Here is a 27,871-nt window from a genome sequence, read left to right on the forward strand (position 1 = left end):
ACATCCCCACTTTCTCCTTCCTTCCCCAGCTTTATATGCTGAGCATGACGTCATATGGTGTGGAATATCCCTTGGGTCAGCTGGGGTCAGCTGTACCGGCCGTGTCCCCTCCCAACTCCTTGTGCACCCCCAGCCCACTCGCTGGTGGGGTGGGGTGAGGGGCAGAAAAGGCCTTGACTCTGTGTAAGCCCTGCTCATCAGTAACTAAAACATGCCTGTGTTATCAACACTGTGCTCAGCACAAATCCAGAACATAGCCCCATGCTAGCTACTATGAAGAAAATTAACTCTACCCCAACCAAAACCAGCACATGGTGTAATAAGGTTGTTTTTGTTTCCAATAAGGCTTCCTCCCCGCAGTTTGTTTATACTCAAGAGTTATAAATAAGATTCCCTTTTCAAATCAAAACATCCGCTCTTTCATTCACAGCACAATGAATAAATTGTGAAGATTTGCAACTAGAAAACAAAATCAAAATGCATCCCAACACGGCCTTTGTCTACCCATTACTGCCCTGCAGACCCTGCAAAAGCAACTGTCAGGTTAAACCTTCACCCACAGGGTCCTATGAGCAGAGGTCATACTGCTGTAGGATGCTGCTACAAAACAAATTACAAACACAATAGGATTCTGCACCACCATCAACAGGCACTAAAACCTAGATGCATCCCAAGGGTGCTAGGTCCTTCCCTTCCTTCTTCCTCTCCAGGGAAAAGGGAGGTAAGAGAGACAGGTCATAGGATTATCAGCTCGTTCCTCAAATCCAGCCCAGAAAATGAGGGATGTTTGGAAGAGCCTTTACTGTCTTTTCTAACTAGACATGTAAGAGGCTAAGGAGGAATCACCGCTTCCCTGTGTGTTTGTGGCCTGTGTTTAAAACAGCGCAGTCACTTTCTGAAGAGGAACACAGCAAGCTGGGCTTGGCATCCAACTTCTTATCTGGAAGTCAGGCAATGGACAGGAATCATATGGTATACAACCTAACAGAGTCCTTCAGCCTCCCCGCCTCACTGATAAATCAGAGATAGAACACCCCACGCTGTTCACCAGCCCTACACCTACAGCAGCTGTAACAGCAACCACTGCCAACATATACGTGTAGGAAGAGCTCAAGGCACTGAAGAACTCGTACATGGCTGCTCTAGGGAACCTTTCCCAAAGTGGTGGGTGCAGACGTCACCAAAAAGCTGCAGCCAGGGCAAACAGGCAGCATTGGCCTGAGCCTTTCTCACCAAAGTCTTCTGCTGAAGATTTGATCCCATCCTGTCACTTTACAACAAACACCACTTTTTGACCAATACCATCCTCTCTTTTCCACTGCAGAAACGATGGTAGCACCAGATCGCTAAGTCTTTGGGTCTTCCATTCCCATCCTTTTTTAAAACAAAAACATCCACCAGCTCCAATACAAAGTGAACCTCTCCTTGCCAGGTGCCTTCCTAACACTGCTGTGGCTCCACCAGCAGCAGTCATCATCCTTCCTCCTTTATCCATGGCGGCAGATTGATCAGTATGCCACAAAGTACTTCCCCTACCATGACGGGGATATCATATGCATCCTGTGAATCTTGACTCAAATCCAAGTGGGAAAATGGCTCAGTTAATGCCAGACAAATTTCTTCCCTGGAAACTGTGCAGCACTATCAGCAAATCCTAGGTAGTAAAGGGGAAGAAGAAAAGCAGGGAGGAGAGGGGCAGAAATCTCAAGCGTAAAAAAGGAGAGGATGTTGTCCTATCTGCCTGAACATTACTGACTGGGAACCAAAGTTCAATCCAACCAGGGTTTTCTTCCACCAAGAAGAACTATTTCATTTACAGAAAAGTAGTTGTCTTTGAATTAATGACAAATTGAAAGATGAAAGCTAAGTTATAAAGTTAAGTTATCCAAAAGCACAGAGTTCATTAACTAACGGGTTTTGACACAAAACCCTATTCTCAGCCCTCCCCCAAGTTCAGCAGATTCAGGCTATGTTAATTTAATTGCTTTCAAGTAATTAAATTCCAGTCTAAGTAGGGCTAATCTGTGCTGCTTCAGATTAATTACTACCTTGGTTCCAAAGGCGGGGTTTTCTTTTTTCTTTTTTCAAAAATAAAAAGATGAAAACTGAGAATTTATTCTTTAACAATTTGCCTCCAGTTGTCTGGCAGGTCTACTGAGTGAACTCTTCTATCATGGCAACACAGTCACAGCAAAAAATGAGGCTAAATCAGTCTCGCTTTTCCTGTATTTGTTCTGCATTTTGGATGTTATGTTAACTAAGGCTGTTAGCTAATGACTTCAGTGCACTGGTTAGTAGAGTTATTTGTGGTTTTCCTTTGTGAAAATGAAACTAAATCTTCTCTAAATCTAAAGGAAGAATATACAGTAACATATAAAGAGATATTTAGGTTCTAAACACAGATGTACCAACACTCATGTGTCACACTTTGTCAAGGAATATTGCCTACTCCAGAGTTTTGTACAATAAAAAAAATCATCAGGTGATCACATCTATTAAGCTAGTCAGATGTTTATCACCTTGTCCTTAAGCATACACCAAGACATCACAAAGGATGGACATAACTCATGTAAAACAATCTGGTACAGTAAAGGTTTCTCTTGTGGCAAGAGCATCTGGATCTGTAGCAGGGACAGGAAAATTATTTCCTTTTTCATTCCATATATGCTCCACTATTTTTGTTTCTCACCTTAGATAAGTAGTATCACCAATTTGTAAAATAAAAAACAAAAATTAAAAAGCTTGGCTTTATTATATCCTTAAGTAGTGGGGTTTTTTCCTTTCCATTTTGAACATAATAAGCAGCCAGTATTACCGTGTAAATTAATACTAAAGGCAGAGAGGGAGCAAACAACACCTTGAATTAATCCCACAGGTGGGGTTAAAGATACCAAGATTTAACTACAGACTAATGCCACTTATAGTATATTAGGCTAGCACTATGGAACCATAAGATCACATCAGCAGACTGGGCTTTGTTCAATAAATAAACAAACAAACCATCCACAAGGCTGTTTTTCATTAGATATTTGGCATGCTAGTGAAAGTAAGCCGGGAATATAGATATAAACAACAGTTTTCTATTCATCCCATCTTTTCTTTCCCAATAAACAAGACACTGGAATAGTGCTCACTTTAACTAAACTTATCTAACATTTTTCACAATGCAAGTACTAAAATTTAGGGGTTTATTCTCAGACAGAAAGGCAAAGGAAAAAAAATTTACAAATAGGCGAAGCTCATACAGACTGTTTTGCACAAAGGCTGACTGTCCCATGTGACAAGTGCAAGCAGAAAGGGCCCATTTATATTTCTCTGTCACTAACAATCACAGCTGAAATGTATCTTTAGGAGCCTGATCTCAAGTTCAGAAGACTTTCAATACACTGCTCATCCTGCAGAACTCATTTTTCTGGGTTCTTTTTTTATGTCTCCCAATTTATGCAATAGACCAACTTAATCTGATGCTAGAGAACACCAGAGTGAGGGGTGAAGACACACTGAATGCTGCCTTGAAACACCACCTCTTTATAGACAAGAATAAGCTTTATCTATATTTTTAAAAAAAAAAAACACAACACAAAAAACCCCAGACAAACCTAAAACAACTTGCATAATCCCAGCAACTCCTGTTTACACAAGACTTCCGTTAAGCTAAGAGGCCAAAGCTCACAATTTGTGGCATATCAGAGTATCTAGCTATTTTTGCTTTATTTCTCAGAAATGATTTAATCGAGAAACTTCAGCAGCAGCTATAATGCTCATGATATAGTACATGAACACATGTCCTCTCACCCCACGCTCCTTTATTTAATCACAAGCCTCATATCTGAAATGCAACTATATTCTTACAATATAAACCATACAGATTAAAATCCATTTCACCTTGAGTGAATGATTACAGGGGTTTGTAAGCAGGTCAGCTAATCAAAGAAAAATGTCATGGTACTTTGTTTTGTGGGTAACTCTTGCTACGTCTTCATCAGGAACAAATCCGTACTTACCTACTTGCGTATCTTTAGCACATGAAGTGCTTGTCAAGGTCTAAAACAGATACCTCCTCCCCACACCCCCATAACACAGTCTAAAATGTAAACCAGTAATGCAAATCAGACAGCAGATCTTAACCACAGATCCCTACTAATTTCAAAATCCATCTGACCAGGCCATTGATACTGGCTTCTTACACCAGTATGCAACAACCTGAATGGCAATGGAACAAGCTGAATGAGTACAACAGGAGTTCAGAAATACAAATTTTTAAGCACTACACTTTCCTAAGGAACTGCCACAGTAAAATAGCTGGATTTCTATTCTCTCTCAAAGCACTAATGACAACATCACTCTCAACAGACATATCATCTAAAGCACTGGCAACTACACTGGTACATTCTGTGATCTAACCCAGTTGAGCACGGAAATAATAGCAAAGCAACGGATAAAATAAATATAACGAGAAAGCGAGATAAAGAATATCCAAGAAAAAAAGTCACATCAAGGAATCATGAATTAGTAATAAAAGTTGACATAAGTCTGAAGGTATGTACTGGGTAGAAGGATCTTAAGCACACTGGTCTAAGATAAAGATTATCTTCCTCTATTCCACAATTATTATGGTTTCATTTGCCCTGAAGTGACGACAAGAAAGCATTTGGATTGCAAAACGGCAATGAGTGTTTATAGTCTCTCCTGTGTAAAGCACACTAAAACCTCATGTCATATTTCTGATCCAGCAACAAATACAAATTAACTCTACCTACATCAGGTAACCAACATAACTGATTACCTCTTAGTGTTAACAAGCACATTTACATGATCACGTGTAGATACTCAGTAAACCAGAGATGACACCAAAAAGGGTTATTACTGAACCTGGTTGAACAGTTCACTCCTCCCCACCTGCCTCACATCTGACCTCAAAGGTATCTGTCAAAAAGCTCAAAAAACAAAATCATTAGATCAAACTCTTCATAACTCATAAAACTACTTCAAAATCTCAATCCATGCTTGCATATTTTACTAATACTTTGGATGTTAGATTTATCTAGCCTAACACTTGGTCAGACACAAACCAAAAGATGAATTGTAGTACAGCTGATCCTTTGCATTTAAACCTTCAGAGGAAAAATCTGCCAGTGCCAAGGACTAACTCCTGAGGGTTGAATGCATGTAAGAATTTTGGCGTGGTACATGGTCTCTGAGACATAAATCCACTACAGAGGCCATAACTGTAGAATTTTTCCACTTATTTTTTAATGGACAATGATCAGTGAATGAATTTTCTTGACAACAGCGCGACATTTCAAGGCTACCTTTCACCACAGAGCTGCCTGTATTTTCAGAACAAAGACTGTATATTTCGTTTATATATGTACTCAGGCAATCAGAAAGCATTCCTAAATATTTCAGAATGAATAAGACAAGTTTTATGTAAGCATCAGTATCACTTTGTTTCCAGGCTTGCTTACATTTAAAGAATTCTAAAACTTCAATATGCTGAATATAAAAGTTAAACATTTACATCTCAGTTGACAATGTCCTCGAGTTAAATTGTTAAGGAACAACGGAATAGCTGATGTTCCTATCAGCATGGGTTAGGACTGGGCACACAACTAATGATCACTGCCATACGCTGTACTTTATGTCTCCAGAACACTGGCTGTCATCAACATCCATTAGCAGGAAGCTGCAATATAAACATTTATAAAGGGGACACAATACACCAGCTTAACCACTAATGCATGTAATTGCTAATACAGAGCCATATGTTGAAATTTCATCTCTTTACATGTAACTTCTACAACCTAGGCAAATCAGACAGTGGTACAGCCCACAGTCATCCAAAATTGCTTACTGAACAGAAAACTGGAATCAGCTGCCAGTTCAATTGTTTTTACAACATTCTAAATAAAACAAAGGAGGTCTCTTGCCCTGACTTGTGAAAGAGCTTTAATGAATGCCAATTATAAAAGCAATTAGGGGATCAAATCTAACATCAGAGGCTTCTCTAAGATATTAGCTCAGTGACTGGGGGTTTTGTGTAAGCTAATTAGTCATGGATGTTGAACAAGAAACAGATGATCCAGAAACAATGATTCTGCAAAAATGTTTGCTGTCAAATCCCATTAATAATTTAATTCCTATAAACTATTCTAAGAAAATCATAAATAAGGGCAATAACCCTAGCTTTCCAATAAATTCTATCTGTGACCGTCAAATCCTTCAACCGTATTAACAGTAACAACTTATGAACAAGAACAGATGAAGTATTCCAAGAAAGACAGGTTTCTGCATAGTAGTTATACTTCCAGTATTTACCAATATTCCCTCTGACAGAAGCTGTGTTATTAATAAAATACAAGACAAATCTGTGGGGACTGAATAACAGGAAGACAGAAGGAATTCCTCCAGAAGATAGTGAAGTTGCCTCTTCCTAGGAGAGCAGGAAACAGAGCACCCAGAAGCGGACACTTCAGTTGACAATCCCCTTTTCAAACGAGGCAAGCCCGGCCAGCAGCACAGCCCAGGAGAAGAGAAGGACTTTCAGTATTTCTGACAACTGACTCAGAAGTCCTCTATCACAGTTTAAGGCCCTGTCCTCTTAAAAATACGAATGACTGGTTATGCTAGTCTCCTACGCTGTAGATGAAGTACTACATGGAAGGTTTGAGCAATGTAAGTAATGGCTCAAAAGTTGTAAAATGGCAGAATAATGTTGTCTATGTGATCCTAATTGGAATTCCTTACATGTAGGCATAACGACAGTATATGATTGTGTAATGAAAGACTTTCTATAGGCTATTGCCTTGTTCAGTACACAAAATGGATGCTGTTCACCAAATGGGCAACTTGTTCGATAGTCCATTGTAAAGCCTGATGCATTACTTACTGCAAAGTCCTCAAAGCAGAGTTTGAAGACAGAGGATGCTCACAAGAGAAAGCTCTATGGCAGCTCTCACCGAAGCACTTCATGGCCTGCAAACTTCAATGTATTTCAAAACTCAAACTCAAAACTAGCATTGTCCTCGTTTTACATTTAGTCACTGTGGCTATTCAACTTCATCAAAGAGCTGGAGGTCCCAATCTGAAATTATCATCATCATCAAACATTTAGCTGCCTACTCTAGTGAGAGGTAGTTTCAGCTTGGCTACAGTCAAACACTCCATTCAACTGATTTGCTGTGGGTGCAGTAAACCCTGGCAGAAACTGTAGAAACTATCTGCCAAGGAGACGTGTGTCTAAGCCCTCAGGTGTTACTTCCTAAAGAGCTATAAAATGTGGAGTAGTTTATGTTCAAAGCAAGCTGCCCTTGATTTCAGGTATGAGAGTCAGCACTTCCTCAAATCAGAGCCAAGAGCTAAATTCAACTATTACTAACATCAGCAAAAAGCTTGACCAGTATCAAGTAGGAAATATGGGGAAAAAATCACATTCTCCAGAGTAATATTTAATCAGTTAAGTTCCATTTCAGGCTCGGGAGAGAGCAAAAAGTTCAAGAACAAAGTTCTGTCTTTCCATCATATGCAAGACTAACCTTTTCTGTTCAAATTCCTCCCAGCATCGTTTGTGCTTGTTCTCCAGTCTGGCTGCATAAATTCCTTCTGTCTTAAGCCCTTTGTTTATCCTGATTCCCAGTCCCTCCTCACAGAAAATCCATACAAAGGCCCATTTTTAATATCATCTCAGTTCACGGTCTCTACCTTTTTATCCAGGAAGTCTAAATTTTGCCTTAACTGCCAGTTCCCCACAATATCGACCTCCTCTGAACAGATACTCTATCTTCCCAATGGACCTTGCTTTTTTCTCTTCCCCTCCAAATCATTATCTGATCTAGTAATGGCTCCTAGTTTAAGTTCTCTTTTCCTGCCAGCTCCAGGCTCTCTGCCTTAAGATCTTAATCCAAGTTATCATAGAATCACCAAATCATTTACTTTGGAAGAGACCTTTAAGGTCGAGTCCAATCATTTGATCTGACTACAGGCCCAGTTTCTCCACTTTGGTAAGGAAGAGAAGAGCAGACAGGTGACCTCTAGCAGCCCCTTCCACATTACATTGTACTTACTCCAGATATGAACCTGAAGAAAGTATTGGTATATACAGATGAATTCCGGAAGTTTGCTGAAATCAAAAGTAGTAGAAAGCATATCCCCCATCCAGAATTGCTAAGAGAAACACGATAATACATGTCACTAATTCATTACAAGTTTTCAGATATGACATTTCTAAGATTTCTAAGATTTACAACTAGGACCAACTAAGTTTAAATTCAAGTTTTACAGAGTTCTGCTTTTCTTTCTTTTCTGAATAGAATTTTTTTTCCCTTTTGCAATATAACTCGAGTAACAGACCAGAAAAAGAGTTTAGTAAAAAGCCATGTTAAAAGTAGCATCTTATGCTGGAAAGTGTTTGGCAATCTTAGGAAGTAAAATTTTTATCATTTGCATTGATGATGTGCACATGCATACCACTGCTAGTAGAGAGAATTATCTAGTCTTAGTCTACTTTGTAGACAAGCCATGGTTCACTCTAGGATGCTTCTAGAATAACAAGTATATATTTAATCATGAGAACCAGTCACACAGTTTCATGAAAAAACAGTTTCTGAAAGTTGCAAATGAAGCAATAGAGAATTAAAATTCATTTTTGAGAAGCCATAGCTTCCATCAGCACCAGATCTGATTTAAGAGCTTGCCAGTCCTGCTAAGGCACTGCAATCACTATCTTCCCTCACCGCAGGTTAGCAGTTGACCCTTTAGGTTCACAAATTCCAATGTTTTTATAGCCATATTCTTACTCAGCTTTTTCAAAACATGAAAAATACAGAAGTGCAGTGCCATAATTTGACCAGTTTCCCAAGGTAAACAAGAAGCGAATGTGTACAGTTTACAAGAGGGTTTTTTCAATATTTAGTTCAAGGTAGTTAAAAAAATAAACCAAAACAAAATATTGTTTGCTTTCTGCTACAAAGTAAAATTATTTAAGTAAATATTTTCTCTGTAGCATTTTCACATATTTGAAGGATAGTATGTTTGTGTTTTGTAGAAAAATCTATTCTTAAAAATAGTATAGCTGTGTTTGTCTGCAAATCGCAGTCCAACTACCTGAAATACACCAACACTCATGGCTAGACCTCCCTCACGCTTCTGCTCTCGCATCTCCCAAATCGACATTTTCCTTCCATTTGGCACACAGCAAGTTCAAACTATTAAGTTCAACTCAACTATTTAATTCCCTCTAGATGCATGTTTACTTACGCATGTACACCGACCTTTAAAAAAACACACCACCCCATAGAGAAGCCACATCAAATCGTTAGGGTACTACTTATACAGACAGTCCAAAGCAAGCATCAGGCAGTATAGATACAAGTTTTTACATGAACCCACAGCTTTCCTCAGCCTAACATACAAACTTGGTTTTCCTCGTTAAAAATACAACCTACTAGCCAATATGAAAATGAACCTAAAGGCCTCTCTTAACAGGTTACTCCAAATATCTTACGACACAAGCGCGAGAAAACCTAACAGAACAGTAATACCTGCCAAGAAGATACAAAAATATTCTGACCATGTTCATGTACCAAGAACAAGGGATGCAGAAACGGCCAGACATTGCACCAAGAAATATAGGAATATAAATGGAATAAACAGAGTGCCAGTAATAAACAGGTGCAACATGGAAATTAAGAGATTTCCACAGGTTGCCTTTCAACATCCGTTTTGGGGCTGATGCCATGAATCTTTTAATCCTAACCAACCCATGTGACCTCTGAAACTTCACACTGTATCATGTCACTCTCCTGCTCCCCAGTTGTCTTAGACTATATTAAAGCATGATAACATGACTATGGAGGTATACACAGAGTATTTCTGGAATGGAGCTGTCTGCCATCTGGTTTGCTGAAACCAGAAGCAGATGTGCCCGGATTTGTCTGCACTCGTACGTGTGTATGATCCATAAGCAAGTTTATAACTGCAGGCACAGGACTGTACAATTTTTCTTAATTTACACTACTCTTAATAGAATCACAAAAATTGTCATTATATGTATTTCTACTTTTTTCCTACTTCTTTACTCCTACCAAGCCCCTACTATCCATGTTATACTGCTGCAATGAGTGTCAGGGTTCAACAAATAGAACTGAAAATAGACACATGAAACAAAGCACCACGTGCTCTATTAAAAACGCTTGCAATGATTTAAAGATATTCGTTTCAGCAGAAATCTTTTGTATAGCATAACTCTGCGTTCTCCAACAAACCTTAGGTCTATGGCCATGAACAAACAATTCAAGAAGCAGCAAAAAAAAGACTAAACAACATTATATTGGCTTCGCTAATCAAAACCTTCATGAGATATACCCCCACACAGAGCCAGTAACCCTTATGAAACCACAGTAGCAAATGAGTAAAACATGGTAGTCCTGTTTCACAAGCATCCCTGAGGTGCTACACAGATTTAGATCCTATGCAGAGAAAGAGTCAAGCCTGTCTTCTGAAAGTGTAGATAATCCTGGAATGTAAAAAATGGCCCTGGGTATACATTAATGGCAATCACTAACTTGTGTCATCTGCCCATATAGGATTTATTATGCAGACAGACTTAAAACTATTTTCTGTTTCCAAGCAATAAATATCAACTCAAGCTTTGTCAACAGCTTAACCTATGGACTAAATGGTTGCAGGTGCAGGAATCCTAAAAGGAAACACCTTTATTCCTCTGCTACCAATATCTCAGTTTGCCACACCAAAACACATAAATTGTTCACTAGTCCCGTTTAAGCTAGGGGCTGTTTTTAAATCCTTCTTGCACCACAAGGAGATATTTCACCATGTTCTTTACATTTTCAATCCAGAGCTCTGTAGAATCCTATGTATTCTCCTTTCATTGACATCATTACACTATGATTTCATTGTACTATTATTTCAAAGTCCAGGACATCAGGATTAATGTACTGCATTCATTCTACAGAAACCCCCCTAGGATTATTGCTATGACAGAAGCCTACACCACAGATTGATTTTTACTCGAATGGTTGTTTTCTCTTTGAACTTGAAAAATGGAAAAGACATATTTTAAGCACATTGTCCCTAATAGTTACCATAGATCTCCAGAAAGGCTTGCTGAAACTTGTGATGTTATCACACCTGCATCTTAGAGTCCTACTCGTTATTTAGATCAGCAGCATATTCCAGTTAAAATTATACATAGTGTTTTCTTCAGGACATTTGTCTTTCTCATCACAGAAGACAAAAGAACAATAATAGGAAAAGCCTCCTTTGTAAAACTTAAGTATTTTTAAAAATTTAAAAATCACAGGAGATCAAAAATGTCCTGTTACATGACTTCATTGCAACGTAGGAGATGAAGGAAAAACAATTTTGAATAGGATTCATCTTTTGATCCAGAGGAGAGCACCAGATCATATTTAACCCAAAAGGTTTTGGTACGTTTTTATCGTCTACAATCTGCATCATATTGAAATCTACATCATATTAAAAAACAGTTTAGACATCTAGGGAAGTGCAGAGTCACAGAGTGGTCACGGGAAAATAATATTTATGAAACACAGTAGAGACTGAAATTGCATCCTTGGTTAAAATTGCAGAGTCAGACCTGCAATGGCAACGCAGTGGCATTTCTATCAAAAAAGCCATAAGAGACAGACACAAAAGTAATCCAGTGTTTGAGTCACACCTACTCCTTGATTTCTCAGGAGAAATCAAAGGTAGGGATCAGGCACAATAATGGCCTATATTCCTTCAAATTTCAAATTCTTGCTTTCATTGATTGACTTATCACAAACTTCTGTAAATGAACAGGGAGATGCAGAAAGACATATGCATACAGTTTCAATGCAAGAAAAACACTGAAGTGACATTGAGCTGTAGGAATTAGCCAATAGGACCGTAAGAATCAGTGACCAAGTCCTGCATTTGCAAGGTTAACAAAAAACATGGTGGAGAAATAGAGGTAATGGAGATTAAAAAATAAAAATTAAAATCAGCATCTGATACAGGCAACTGAAGAAGACACATGAAAACAATATTTAATGCTTTAAAATTTTATCCAATTAAAAAGAGTCACAGGAAGGAAAGAAATTCCTCCAAGCATAAACAAAAATTATCAAGCAGCAAACAATAACAGAAGTAATATATAGAAAAGCTCTATTCAAGCAGCAGCAGCACCATCAACTGTAAAAAGACCCTCCGAAAGGCAATTAAGTACTGGCATGTTCTGTTCTACGTTATGATAAAACTTACAATAGGGGACATTCAAAATCAAAACTGTATCTTTAGCTATATCACATTTTAATTGGGGGAGCCACCACAACAGTCACTGGACAAGCCAGAACCACCACATTGTTTGCTCTGGCCTGAAAAGCTATCAGTCTATGAATCTAGTCTATGCCCTATAAACCTAGTCTACATAATGATATTCACCCTCAACGGATCTATTACACAGTGACAATAAGAATATTAGCTCCTCTTCTACAGAGATCAATATTCACCTAATTCCAATTTAATAGCATGAAACAGTAGTATTAAAAACAACCTGTTCTTAATCTCTTATAAACATATGAAATTTGGGATCAAAATTCTGCAAATTAACTTCAGACACTTCCGAGTAGTTCTCATGAACAGGAACAGGCGTAAGCAGGCAGAGAATGAAGTTAACACTACAGCTATAATTGGAGTGACGCAGAAATACACTTATTTTGCCATGAAATTCCATCTACGCAATGGACAGTCAGCCTGATGCTTAATGTGATACAATGTACAATGCCATAAAGGTTAGACTAAGACATTCTTGGTTATTTGCCATGGAAAGAACACTGAATACACAATACTTATTTTCTGTAAGTGATAAAAGAATACCAGGTTGATAACAAAAATATGGAAAGAGAACCATCTTTAAATGGTTACCAGGGCCAGTCAAGGAAGTCTGCATTAAAAAAAGAACAAAGAAAACAAGTTCAGAAGATTATTAATTTCTGTTTCTTTTCTATTATTATTTCATGGATAAAATAAGTATTCTGTTGTATCCAGAAGTCAATGCATTCTCCATTTTTAAAGGTATGTAAAAGGCAAAAGAAAAAGCTTTTGTGTTTTTCCTGCTCAGCAGGAAAACAAAATAAACCTCCCTAATACACATGCTGAGAGACCTGAACTTAAGACAAAGCTAAATAAGCTGGATATAGTAACAACAAGCTTTATGTTTTTCCGGAATACAGCACTATTTATCCTCACTTGTTAAATTGGTTGTGTCTTGAAGAGTATAAAACTACACCAACGAAGGCCAGATAAAGACTGTATTTACATGGATGAATCTCTTCTGGTCAGGTCCATGATGAACTACGCTGCAAGAAGTGAAAAAGCCTGCATACATTGAACCAAGGCTTACGGATTAGCTTCCATCTACTTCAAAAAGCAACTTCGTTGCATCTTACACTGTTGCTCCACCATCAGACTGAACATGTATATATGGACCTATTCCTCCCACTTCTTGGTCATATTTGATCCAATTCCCAATGTCATATCCTAAATACCTAAGCCAGTATCCAAAGAAAGGCACATTGGGCAGGAAAAGTCTGACAACAGATAGAGAAAGCCTCCAACCACCATTTCAGCAGCATCACTGCTGTCTCAAACAGCTTACAGAACTATGGTCTGAATGTCCAAACCAAGCATACTCTGAGAAATCAAAGCACAGGCACGAGCAGAATTCATACAACCACTACAAAACAGAACTAGCAACCGTATAATTATGGTCATTCAATGCAGTTTTTCACATATCAGCTGTTGCACTAGCCAATACTTTGCCATATATAGCTATAGGTTTTCCTAATATCCACACGTCAGGACAGACTCAAATGAATAATTGAAACATTTCCAGCTAAGTGACAAGACAGGACAGAGCAGAGAGCTCTCTCTCTACTGCTCATCCCTCCCAGTGTAAGAGGCTGAGAGTACAGTTAATAAGTCGCCTTCTCCAAACATGTTACAGATACATCTTTGAGCTGCAACATCGCTTTAAAAATTTTACCTTGTGAAATATTCCTAGGTACATAGTGAAATACAAGTTTCAGAAATCTGTGAAGGTTTGCTAGCTAAGAAGAAATACACTTCACTCTACCTCACACAAACACTTCCTGGGAATTATATTTGTATTGTGTCTTCTAAAAAGCAGCTGAACATAATACACAACTGAAAAATGCTGTCTTGGGGAGGTGTGGGGAGGTGGGAGGGTGGGGGGACAAGTATTTAGACCATCAACAAACTGGATTAAATTACCCAGAAATATACATGCCTCACAGAAAGCACAAGAAACACCACAGTAAATAACATACACAAATATTCTTCAAGACCATCTGGCAAATTCACCGGAATGATTTCAAAATATTCAAAGCAATTATTTCCAGCTAACCACTTACGTCTTTCAGAATTGAGATCTGTAGCATTTTATTATATTCTTTACTGTCAAGGCATATTTCTTCAGTAGTTTGCCATTTTTTTCCCCTGCCATTTGGCTAAGCAACTAAGAACTTTATTCAGTAAAAGTAACTTCCAGATGACCTAGCAAATGGAATTGATTTGGATTAAATAGCAACAGATTATTTCAGTGTTTAAGCAGTCATGGGTATGCCAGTAACATAACACATCTCAAATATATTCCACTAATCTTATTAAGTATGCTTTTCTTTATCTTTCACTAAACATCTATTTTATGGTTTATTTCTTTGTACCTTTTAATCACTGCTCAGTTACAATGTCAAAAAACTTGAAATCCCAAACTGAAAAGCATATAGAGTCACAACACAGATAATTCCCTGAGTAACAAGCACATAAGAGACTGCTATGACTATATGCATATTTACTGTTTTGCATATTGTACCCAACAGATTTGTCACAGTTGAAAGCTTTCCCTTCAGGCTCTTTTAAAGAAGCACATCTAGGCATATCCCACAAAGTTGTCTGAGGAAAGCATAAAAGAAATGTCCTCCATGATTTTAAGGGCGCAAGGACAAGAGAAGGAAAGGGACGAGGAGAAAGGACAGAAAAGGTGTCCGTGCTGGGGAGGGAAACTACACCTCTAGAGCTGAAAGGATTTAAACTACACTTAAACCAAAAAAACTCTTCAATTACTTGGCTTATGTTTATTTTTCTGACTCACTACTCAAGAAGTTCCTAGATCCTAATCAAGCCTAACAATGCCTCAGAGGAAACGCAACTCCAAAATGGGAAGGGAGAGAAAATCTTATTTAGGAATACTTCATAAGCCATAACATTATAAAAACTCAGGATATCCTCCAAGAATGGTAAGAAAAACACTACATAATAAAATACGATATCCTTAAGTCACCAAAATATGACCTGATTCTGGATGACAAGAGCTTAGATGATGACTGTTAATTCTGATATTGAACTTCTGTTTGAGGTATCCCAGATTCCTCCAGGAGTGGAGTTTGAAAAGACATTAAGGTTCAGGCAACAAGTATCACAGATGAGGAAGTTCTTAAAAATATCAGAGAATCAGTGACCAGTGAAGATATCTGGATACACAGAATGCATGAAACACACCGAGCCCTCCCAAGAAGTCTGTGTTGCCAGAGAGGGTCTACAGGAAGAAGCTTTCTACTCCATTTTAAATTATCACCTTGGCCAGCAAAAGGAGCTAGACACACTCCACTTTATCAAAAGTCTCATCTATTCGCACTTGAAAATTATTCACTTCCCCCACGCAATACCATCTCTTGTCTGTATTAGCTCTCTGTCATTTTCTTCATCTGGCTTTGAATAAAATATGTACACAAGTGATGCTGCATCTATTTTTATCAGTTTTTAGTGACTACATTTCTTTCTTTAGAGATCTAAAGACCACATTGCTGCTTTATTTATTAAATTTGTGAAATTAAAAGCAAAAAATCCAGACTAATATGGGAGTAAAATTCACGTACAAAAGACATTTTATAAATGTATTCTAGTTCAACAAAATAACATTTTCTCTTAGGATATCCTTTATCCTATTAGGTTGAAGCTTGGGACAAACAAACCTTTAAGTAAGCCTCTGCAAATTGTTCACTAAAGCATGTCAATCTTTTCTGAATTTGAGGCTGGGTTTAGAGTTCATGGCACAAATTATTCTACGTTTTGAAGACACATAAGATTGAAGACCACCAGGTATATTGGGAGCAAGTTGAAGTATGTGTATTAGTGTGTACATGTTACGCTTGCCATCAAATACAAAATGCTCACGCAGAATAGTCTATATAATACATACTACCTTATTTCTTACTTATCTATTTTAAATGCATAGCTACATGAAGCATGATATCATGGTATCACATGCTAAGTAGTCACCCACTCATCCTTCTTCCAGTCAGAAAACCCAACAAAAAGAGAAAATCCAAACAGCGTCACAGTTCTACATCACCTGCTACGGCTAATGGCCAGCCATTGCCTGCTACGCTTGTGCAAGGCTGGAAAGTAAGCATACATAACACAGAGCACTCTGCATTAAAGTAGTTACTCGAAAGTGTAATACACGCTACCCTTGCCTACTGCGATATAGATATCCTCCTTCCTTGCGGCAGCAAAGTCACTTGTGCAGTGAAATAATTTTTGCTTTGCCTATCAGTACAGAACCAAAGCAAATACTAACACTTTTTCTAAGATAAACCATCAACAGTGCTGTCAACTGCACTTCAGTTTCCTGACAAATTACTACGATACTTGTGTAGACTGTGCTTGTTCTGTGAATTTTCCACGCCAGCGGATTTGCCATGTCTGTAGCCATCAGCTGTCTCATGCCATTCCAGTCAAAACCAGTAAAAAAGAGCCGCTGACCACAGCCAATGTAACTGTACCGACAGCTGTGGATACTACCGATGCAAGCACATTATTCAGTACTAGGTGGGTGAAACGCTACCTAATGATTGCGATTCAAGAGTTACTCTTGATATTAGAGAAAATTACTAATACAAAAATCAGTCTAGCAGTTTAATAGCTACATTCAATATCCTCAGACATTGAGCGTCTGGGGAATCGGAATTCCGCCATGGGAAGCACGGGGAATGAAACTGACACCTCTGGGTGAAGTATTTAATTTTGAAAGAGCAAACAGTAATTAGCTCATATGCTCTCCTACTTTATATCTGCTGTTAATGACAGCCTATTTGTGACAAACGTAGGAGACTGCAAGTCAGTATGGCCAGGTTAAAACACAGATTGCACTTTCTGCTGTCTTTCAGGGCAGAAGGAATAGTCTTTGAGAGAGCTGAAGCTGGGAACTACAAAGTTCCCAGCTGCCCTCTGCCAGACTGGCTGGTTTCTTACGTATGATTTCAAACCTGAGGGGACTAAGCCAGAAAAAGAGCTCCCATCATAGCATGGGATGGGAGGGGAGGTCGTAGAATAATTTTTGCAAGTTGGAAAGCTCCTAGGTGAGTTATTCTGGTTTCAAAAAAACCCTAATATGCTTTTTAAAAAAAAAAAAGTACACTCAACTTTGGAGAGCTGCACTAAGTTATAAGGATAGCAAGCAATTTAATGAGATTCACAAAGTCTTTAAGCGGTTGTGTAAGAAAATGCTACTTTCTTTACATCCTCCTTTCTCAGCCATGGACTTTGACCCACCCCATTTGTATGTTGATTTTAGCTTACCTGCACAAGGCACTACACAAAAACATGCCTTAAGACAAAACCAACCTGTTACTGAAAAAAAACAGCTACAACCTTTCATTACGAGATGATGTATAAAGCGCTGCATTGGTAATTACACATGGGCTGTTTCATCCAGTTAGGTGAAATCTGGAAATTACCTCTTTCAAGAACGTTAGCATTGCACACACTAATGTTGCAGTTTAGCAGTGTTGACATATTGCATTTCACAGCACAACACACAGCAGAAGCAAACAATTAAGGGCAATTACTGTATGGCATGGAAAGCTACAAGAATTAGTAACAGCTCCAGCTGCAAAACTTGTTGGAAAAGTGTTTCTTCCACCCTAAGCCTATTTGCACAACAGGATAAATTGAATATTAATACAACATATAACTTACAAAATTAGTAAAGCAATTTTTAGGCTGCTTGAATCAAGAAAAAGATTGTACTAATCTCAGATGTTAAAGACCTTTGTGTTTACAAATCCACAGTATGCTCTCCTTTAAAGCTTACGCATGTGAAACAGATTAAGGGGCACAATGGTGGGGGTTAGTCTCTGAAAGTGCTTTCTGCTGGCTGCACAGTCCCCTGCTATTATTTTTCTGTCTCAAGTAAAAAATCAGCACCATATTACACCATACACACTTCACCTCTCACTGTTACTTATTACTTTGTTTTAACACGTTTTCTCACATTATTTTACCTGCAGTTACTCTAAAATAGTTAGGACTTGTGCATGCCACACCCCGCAATATGAAACCACCATCTAGCTGTAACCCCAACCATCCACTGCTTTGGAAGTGATGGTTCTGTCACCTTATCAGTTGGGACGCTGAAGAAAAAGATACACTACCAGCTAGATTTTCAGCTCTAGCACTGAATCTCCTTTGTCTTCAGCACATAAACAAGCAGTTAGAACCATCAGCAGAGGCCCCTCTGCTACAACAGAATATAAAAACAACAGATGAAAATGAAACTTTTTGACTAATATTTTTCTCATTTAAGACTGAAGCATGTACCAGCAGAAGCTCAGATGCAGTGGTGCCACCATTCATATTTTAGGGCAAGTCTCACAAGATCTGTTTTTCTTGAAGACCCAAGTCCTGAAATTTTGAGCTTGTGTTAAAAAAAGAAAAAACCTGTTTTCAATATAAAATAAGTTTAAGATCTATGTAGTTAAAAAAAAAGCTTTAAAGAAGGAAAACAATACTAAATGTTCAAAAAAGACAAAGCCTATATTATTTTTAATTTTCTTTTTTTTTTTTTTTTTTTTTGCTAGGGAACCTGACTCATGGCCTTTGAATGCATATGGCTGCCAACACAGCATGTCGGAAGAAAGCATTAGAGACAGCACATATCTGCACAGCAAGGCACTTGGAAAGATGGTCTGGACGAACATTAAGAAAGCAGGTTTGAGGCCACACCGAACTTTTTTTAAACAACTCCTAATGTAATTGGCATGCAAAGACAACTGCTGTTCCAAACATTTTGAGATGCAATAGGAGGAAGAATATTTTTTTATTGGGAACACAGTCCTTTATCTAGGCTCATTACCTCACTTCTGTTATACTTTCCAGAAGATTTCACAACAGATTAAGAAAAAAATACTGTTGTTTCATGAGGCATCTTCTTTAAGACACACACAAAGCCCTCAATCGGACTAAATAGAAAATATATTATTATTAGGAGTACCTTTATGCACAGGAAAAGCAACAGTTACACAGGGCCACAGATAGAAATTGCCAGCACTAGCGAAATAGCTCCTTGCCAAAGCCCAGATGGCACGGACTGCAGCTCTGAAGAAACCAGCCCTCCCGGGGGTCTCCCTGCCACAGAGGAGCTGCAAGACATAGGTGAGAACGGGCAACCACCTTCCTTCCCGCTGCCTTTCCCCACTGCAGCGGTTGCCTTAATCCAGCCAAAGTTTGATTTTGCACAGGCTGCTGAGAACTCTGAAAAAACTTTTAAGGGCTACAGGGATTTAAGGTGTCCTGGATCACCTGGAAAGTTTAAGCACAATGTTTAAATTCCTAATGGCCCATCCTGCCTAGAAGGAACTGAAGATCTAACATCTGCATTTAAAAGGACAGAAATGAAAATAGAATAGACTATTAAACATCACAGCAGGTAGTAGTCAGGATTCTGTTTTGCACACTTCTACTAGGCATTTTGCCTTTGTCCAAGATTGCCCCCATTAAAACTAGGAGGATGGAGAGAGCAGAGAGAGAATGAAAAAAATCACATAAAAGATCTTGAATAGTTTCAGAGAATCCAGCAGTCCTTAAAAAAAAATATTCATTTTATCTAGAAATAGTAAGTAGGAATTTGAATGCAGTTTTAAAGTTTTCATGTTATTTTAGGGATTATGAGAAGGTCGAAGCACCTTAGAGATTAGGCTCCTCTATTCGTATCTGTTCCCAAGTACTGGAGTACCCACAAACCCTGCCCCACTAAAGCAATCCAACATGCTACAGCAATCAGTGCTGAACAGCAAAGATTTGCCTTCGAAGTCATACATTTTTCAAAATAAAATTACTATTTACTTTCATTGGTCAGGATCTCTCTATAGCACAGGACCAACCAGAACATGCAAAGAATTTCCACAGATGACTGTTGTTCTTTCTGGTGACAAAAAAAAACCCCGAATTTTAGCAACTACTTCTTAGTTCCATAGAGCTAAAAAAAACTAAGACTGAGCCAGCTGCAGTCTCTGCTCCAACCAGTTCATTATGAAGAGAATTGTTTACCAAGTTACACTTGTGCAAAGTCATGCAAGGCAATGGTGTTGATCAGGTGTCATGGACAGAATAAACTGAAAACCATTTGGCGGCACAGATGTTTCTGAATCTTTATAATTGCAAGTAAGATAGAAAATGGAGAAAATGCAGCTCAATTCTCAGAATAAAACCTGAATATGCAAGCTCAGAGATATACATAAAATACATGCAGTACTAACAAAGGAAGCAGAATATACAGTATATAATAATAAATTGAGATGGTCAGATTCCGGAATTAAAATAATAAAAAGAATTTCTCAGTGCCTGCTCTTCAAAACAGAACAAAAATTTTGCAGAAGTTAAAGGAATCCAGTATCTTAATCTAAGGGCCTTTTTGGCGGTACTTTGCCACAAAATCAAGTAGCCTGTGTAAAACTGTAGGCATTACGGAGCTTGAGTTCTGCTTCTTGCTCCAGTGAAAGCTTACTATTTATATGGGTGTTGGAAACTCAGGTCTTGTCTCTTCTACAGAAATGTTTGTTTCATTAAGCTACAAAATTCTACATTCTCTCCTTCTTTGCCTAATATGTAATTTACACCCAAAAAAAAGTCATTTCAACCTGAGGAAATGCTAATATCTTAATCCAGAGCACCCTTTTATCTTGGTGACTAGAACATCTGCTTAAACCAGCAGAGGGGAAGAAGAATGAAAGCATAAATTCTTTCCTGGGAATTCATGATGAGTTTCCAGCTGGATAAATTCTCTGTTGAAACTCTGGATAAAACCTAAATGGTAACATCACTTCCTTCTCTTGATGTTCAGTTTAGTGTAACAAACATGTTTTGAAACCATACAGCAAGAGGAGGCATTTCAGATGACCTTCTGCTTATTAGATGGGGTGGAGCTGCAGGCTAGGCAGAAAGCATTCTTAAAACTTAAGAGCTACTACAGACCATTCCCCAGAGCCCTTTCAGTGCCCCTGCACAAATGAAAGAGCACAGACAAGGTCTACACTTGCACATCTAAGACTAGAAGGGTGGGCAATAACTCACTGTAATGCTACTACTGCATTCTGCCATTCCTGCTAGGTCACAGGTATATGCCTTGAGGACGGACCACAAAATCACAACTAATTGAGTAAATGCAATACCTCCTGCCCCTAACCACCGCAGGCCCTGAGTGTAAACCCAGGTTAAGGCTACGTATTAAACGGCTATCCCGCAACAGCAAATCCATGAAACAGTTTGATGTACCATTTAAGTCGTGGGGCACCTTCAGCAAAGCACTGACAGTGTGGTAGTGAGACTAACGGCATGAGAAAAAAAAACAGGGTTCTCATCTCAGGGGTTTAAGAGATATTAGGAAGGAACTGACTTTCACTGGGAGCAAGCGTATTAACAAATGTATCTGTATGAAAAGTTACATACTGAAGGCAAGAGAACCGAAGAGCGTGTTGTTAGGTAGCTATGCAGAGGCACTGTGTTCTTTCCTGGGTTTGTTCTTTTCTGGGATACAACCTGATTCTCTACAGGCGCTTATCCCTTCAAAAATCAGATTACAGTAAGGCAAAAAAGGGGATAGGGAAAATGTTTATTTGTGTCCACTTAGAGTATTCTTATGTAACAACTCTATTAAGTCATTAATTCAGGATTTTTTTTGTCTCAAGAGCTGATTTACTTGAAACACAGCCTCAGCCTCTGCCACGCATTTCACTGTTGACGATGACTGAAAATTCTAAGGGAGAAGCAATTTTTGTGACATGAACCCGGTGGACTTTTCAGCTCTCAGTGCTCTACTCCCTCTCTTGAAAAACTGACAGAATTAGAATCCTGCTGCAAGTCATATCAGATATGTCAACAATTCAAGGATAAGGTAGTTCCTTTTTTTGTTCTCTTTCAAGCTACGTTAGTCCCCCAGTTCAAGCTGAAGTTGGCCTTTAATTATTTCATGTGGTAGTTCTAATTATTTTCTTATGGCAGGTTCAAGCAACACGCTCTTGAGGGATTATCGCAAGAGAAAAACAAATTCTATAATCCTAATACCAATGCCAGTTTATTGTATTTGACCTCTCAAGTTCTTCATGTAAGTCTTTTGTTTATGATTTTTAGAGCATCCAGTAATATTTACAAATGTTGTATGAATACACTCGTGCAGACACACTGCTGTTGAACCATGAGATGTAACCTTGGCTATAGGCAAGAGACCAACAAATAACTTCAATGAGCTTGTAAAGGAAATTCTTAAACATCACATCAGGCGAGTATTCTGCAGAGCAGCAGATACACAACCTTTGAACTCTAAAAAGGCCTTGAAAAGATTACAAAGTTGCTGCCAAAGACCAGGGAGGCAGTACCAACCCTTAGTTAGTGTAATAACCGCTCTCATTGTCCACGCTCATTAACTACATCTTCCTCCTTTCTGGTCCTCTAGTATCAGTTTTGTATTTTCCCAAGTGATTTAAAATCTTTCACAGAGAACACCACAGTGTAGTTCACTGTTGCAATCCAGCATTTTCTCCTTTTTTTTTTCTGGCATCAAAATCACTTTAATTTCCATACTCATCACTCGCTAGACGTGCCCAGTGCTAGCTGGATCATGTTTAAGTCTGTCACCCTTACTTCTAAGGCAACCTGATTTGTACTCGCTTCATCTTATTTCCAGCCTTATTTCCGCTGCAGCTCTGTTAAAAGCACAAACCGAACTGCTCCCTTGCACCCTTCGACACTGTGCCATAATTCCTAGGCTGTTAATCCATAAATCACTCACTCTATCCAACCTCTTCACATAAGTATATGCCTTCAAGGAGGCCTATAATCACTAACGCATCCATACCCTTAAAAATAACATGCGTACCAAAAAGCATAGGGCTAATAATAATGAAATTATTGCCCTTTACCCCACCACCATTTTATTGTTTGTGTCCCTGAGTGCACGTGGATTATCTCCAAATATCAGAGGTTGTCCCTGACATACTACTACACAACAAATCAATCAAGCAAATCTACAATTATGAGGCCAACTTTCCTGTTCATTTTGAAATTGCCATAAAAATACAGACTTGACCTTCAAAAAAAAATCTTTTTTACTTTCAGGTGAATTATTTTGTCTTATTTTGATTATCATCGTAAGTGGCAGAGGTTTGAAGCTCTGAAGTACTGCTTATCACTACAACAACTGAAAGGCACAACTAAAGTTACAAGTCTAACATGCAGGGGAAGAAAATCACAGAAGAGATAAAAGTGTTCTAAAAGGACAGGTTCATGGTTATTCACACAAAACGTAAAAATGGATGCTTACCCATATTTGTACTGAGTAGACAAAAAATATTGCTAAAACATTTTATATGTATCTACACATATTTAAAGCAACTTCATCACCACCTTCACGTGTGGCTTGCTTTCTGGTTTATTGGGGGGGGTGGTGTTTAACATCTTTTTAGTTAGTTCTATGCAAATATAACTTTTTGACAACTTGCAACTGCAATGCAACTGTAGGAACTGAAAATTTAAAAAGCGAGAACTGCACGGTGTTTAAATTAGAAATGTAATGACTGTCTTACGTTCAAAAGAGACCCCAGAACTCCACTCCTTTGGAAGGGGGCGAATTGCTTTGTACGAAGAACACAATTAACCTTTACGGGCCTTTGTCTGACTCTCGGTGCCTTTCAACAAATGGACAAGGATGGTGGAATTAAACGGGCAGCACACTTTTCCGTACTCCTCCAGAGCAGCACCATACAACTTTCGGCCCCCCTTCAACTGAGAATTTCTCCCTGAACCTCCCTCACCCGACTCCAAGCTGCAGCCCTTGCTCAGATTTCCATTTTTCTATCCACATGATGACCCGACAAACCACTCCAGCACTCCGCCCTCCCAACACCCGGCCGCTCCACGGAGTTAATTTTAACTCGGTGGTTTGGGTTTGCCTGCGCGGGGAAGATCCTCCCGTGTAAAACAATTGGGCGTTCATCGCCCCGGCCGTGGCTCCGCTCCCGGCACCGCCGGGCAGCCGCGGCCGCGCCTCCCCGGGAAAACAAAACCTCGTCTCAGATAATGGCTTTACTGTACTTACTTAGAAAGAAAGAAAAAAAAAAAAGCGGAATAAAAGGGATTTGATTATTTCCAGCTACTTGAAATACAAAAAGCCCCTCCACCATGGCGTGTCGCAGGTCTAAAACCCCCTGGTCCTTGCGGGCTGGGAGTTAGAGGAGAAACCCGCTGCAGGCTGCGCCCACGGCAAGTTTCGCGCCGCGCCGCTACTCCGGGGAGGGCCGGCGCTGAGGCGGCGGTCAGGTACGTCCCGCCAACAGCCCACGGGCGCTGCCGCCTCCCGCGGGTGGGCACCTGCCCGACAGACACGCCTGGGCGGGCGGCCGAGGCTGCCCCACCGCCCCCCAGCCGAGGGCAGCGGCCGGGCGGCGAAGCGCTGCCGCCGCCGCCGCGATCAACAGGCGCCCCGACCTCCTCCCTCCCCGCCGCCGACCGCCGACCGCGCCTCGGGACCCGCCGGGGAAGGGGCGGCTGCGCCCGTCGCCCCGCTGCCCTCCTCCTCCTGCCCCTCGGAGAGGGGCGCCGCGTACCTGGCGAGGTGATGGAGGCCGTCCCGCCGCCGCGCCGCGCCGCGCCGGCACACGCTCCCGCCTCAGCCGCGGAGAAAGTTTCCTGACGTCAGCGAGGACGGGCGGGGGGGGACCGACCCCGCCTGCCTGCCTGCCGGGCTGGCTGCCCGCCGGGCCGGGCCGGGCCGGGCCGGGCGCCGCTGCTCCCGGGCTCCCCCTGCCTCCCGCCGCCGCCCGGCACCGAGGCAGGAGGGAGGCGGGAGGCGGCGGCGGCGCCGGAAGGGGCGCGCCCCGCGTGCCCGGCAGGGGGCGTCCTCACGAACCTGTGGCGCGAGTCTTGCGGCACCAGAGAGGGTTTGGGGCGGGGGAAGGCGCGGCCGTGAAGTCAAAGAGCGGCCCTCGGTGACGCCGTGGCTGCCTGTAACGTCACAGCCGCCGGGGCCGGTGGAGGGAGGAGGAGCAGCAGCACGGGTCCGGCGGTGGGGGATAAGGGGGGGGCGGCGGGGAGCGCGGGCGCCCCTCGGGAACGGCCCGGGGCAGGGGGCGCCTCCGCCGGCCCAGGGGCGGGCTCAGCTCGGTGAGAGCCGCCTGCGAGCGCGGGGGAACCGGCCCCCAGGGCAGCGCTGCGCTCAAGGAGGTGCGCACCCCGCCTGGGATCGTAGGCTTATTTTAATTAAGGTCTGCCTTCAAGGAAAATGTGATGAAGCCAAGAAATAGGGGGGGAGGGGCGTGGGGGGAAATCGTGAAGAACAGGCAGTAGTTGAGAAAGTGGGGAAACCACATGAGTAGCTCAGCATTCCTCAAGGAAACATTGTTTGCAGGGAGGAAAAAAAGAGTTATGAGAGACACTTCCACAGGTCTTGGGTAAATCTACAATGAAGAATAGAAGTACTTTGGTAGGGTTCAGATACAGAACATCATTCTGACTTTGAAGATACTGTCTGTTGCATTCAATCCCAATTAAAATGTGTTTTAGAAACAACAGCGCAGTGTAGATCAATATAATATTATGACAGTCATGGGAAATAAATGCAAGTTAGAGACGACGTATTTCCTGTAGAAAAGCAAGGTATTAATGTCTGCCATATTTTATTCCTGGTGGCCTTCTGCCACGATACTGCCAGTAAGGGGGCATGTAGTGTCTTTGGAAAGGGAGGAAACGTATCTGTCATTACTCTGCCTGTTTTTTTTGCCACAGCACAGAGAGATGCTTTCCATTTTTCATTAATCAATAGACAAACCTCAAGAACTGCCATTTAAAGAGCAGAACAAAACATGTCACCGCTATCAAAGCAAAGGTGTTTTGTCTGCAGTGAGCTTTTTCTTTTTTTTTTTTTTTTAAAGGCAAGATGGAAAACAATTCAGGGTGGCAATTTGCAGTTAGGAGTGGGAAGATCATGACAGAAAAAAACGAAGGGTAGAAGTTAAGAGCAGGCGGCTTTTTAGACCAGCAAGCCCTAGATAATTACATGCATAGATGTGAATTATGTAAGAAGTTAATTAGTGTGGCTACCTTTTCCATTTGCTACTAAACTAAAAAAACCCTCCAAAATATGTATGCAAAACCAAAGCAAATCAGTAGTAAATTTGTCTGCTGTAGAGATTATTATAAGGCTTATGAAATTTTCCATCAGTTCATTCTGTCCTGCAAAGGAAACAAATGTTAACTTCTTACACAGTTTCAGAGTTATCTGTAAACTTTACTAGCAAGCTAACAGGCTAGGAAGCAGTTGCAAAAAATCATTGTATGGTAAGCTGTGGCTGTGGTAAAATCATACCAGCTGAATTCCAGAGTGAAGAGAAATTCCAGAAAGGATGGAAAACCCTTGGGGGAAGTTGTATGGGAATTATAGTCTAAATAACAACACAGCCAGAGATTGTTTTCAGTGTCCAGAAAATAAATCTGAAACATTTTTCTGGGAGAGAAAAAAAACCCACGCCAAAAAACAACCCAAAACACCCACACCCTAATAAACCTGTCTTTACTGCAGTATTAAGACAGTTGAATAGATTTGAGCAAAACACTTATTTCACTCGCAGCTGATCCATGACTGGTCAATACACAAATAAGCTGGTTGTTTTTTAACCCCCCCCCCTCGCCTGTTGTTGTTACTGACAGCTATTCCCGTACACAATTCCACAGCATCTTGTTTGGAGCTGACAGCTGCATTGCATGCATCTCCTTAGCCATTTGTGCCTGTCAAAAACAGTGTCAGGAAGGATGGGAAGAGAGATAGTCTATGAATTCTATGCAATCGTGAAAAAAAATAAAAGCAAATTGCTACCAAGAACCTCAGGCTTTAGTAGTTTCTCAGAAATAAAAACAGACTTATCTAGTCTATCACAGGTTTGAACTGTTAATTGTGTTAAACATTTGGACTTTGCTTGCCTGTTTTTGTGATTGGTTTTTCAAGCAGCAAGGCAATACGTGTACTGCTTAGGCAAAACTACAGTTCATTTCAGTGACAGGGAGTGTCTTTATGTATTGAATATTTCATAACATACATCCAAAGTTGGCCTTGGTAGTATGTAATAAACAAGTACTCAAACTTGTTCCGTAAGTGTACTGTTCTTATTTTGATTAGACAAGCTCAGCTGCAGTCTTGTTACTGGATGGAGTCTCAAAGTTTTGACCTGCCTATTAAAAATACATATATTTATTTGTAAAGTTATGGATTGCCTTATATGTTTTATGTTTCAAAAAAAAAAAAAAAGAAAAGCCTCAATAGAATTTTACTAAAACTCTAATAAATCTCAGCAGCTCAGCCACAACAGCAAAGCAGAGCACACACTAGGCAGACACAAAACATTTGGTTATCAAAATGTGTGTTATCTTAAGTTTTTCAAAGGTGATTCAGAAAACAAGTAAGATTAAAGGTGCTTTAAAACACTCTTACGGTACCATGGCAGATTCTTCATCAGAGAAGGTT

The 27,871-nt window shown here is 40.2% G+C and overlaps 1 protein-coding gene across 5 annotated transcripts in view; it reads right to left on the bottom strand.

Moving 5' to 3' along the window:
- Nucleotides 1-25,198, bottom strand: part of GULP1 (GULP PTB domain containing engulfment adaptor 1) — a 153,202-nt gene extending 128,004 nt beyond the window's left edge. For 2 of the 5 annotated variants that reach the window (XM_064452037.1, XM_064452033.1), the window contains exon 1: nt 24,963-25,198. The gene's annotated coding sequence lies outside the window, so the exon portion shown is untranslated. Of the gene's footprint in view, nt 1-23,942; nt 24,045-24,962 lie in introns of all 5 variants that reach the window. The other 3 variants (XM_064452034.1, XM_064452032.1, XM_064452038.1) reach the window with 3 other exon arrangements.
- Between the last annotated feature and the right edge of the window lie 2,673 nt (nt 25,199-27,871).

Source organism: Phalacrocorax carbo, chromosome 5 (assembly GCF_963921805.1).
Source record: "Phalacrocorax carbo chromosome 5, bPhaCar2.1, whole genome shotgun sequence".
NCBI classification, from domain to species: Eukaryota; Metazoa; Chordata; class Aves; order Suliformes; family Phalacrocoracidae; genus Phalacrocorax; species Phalacrocorax carbo.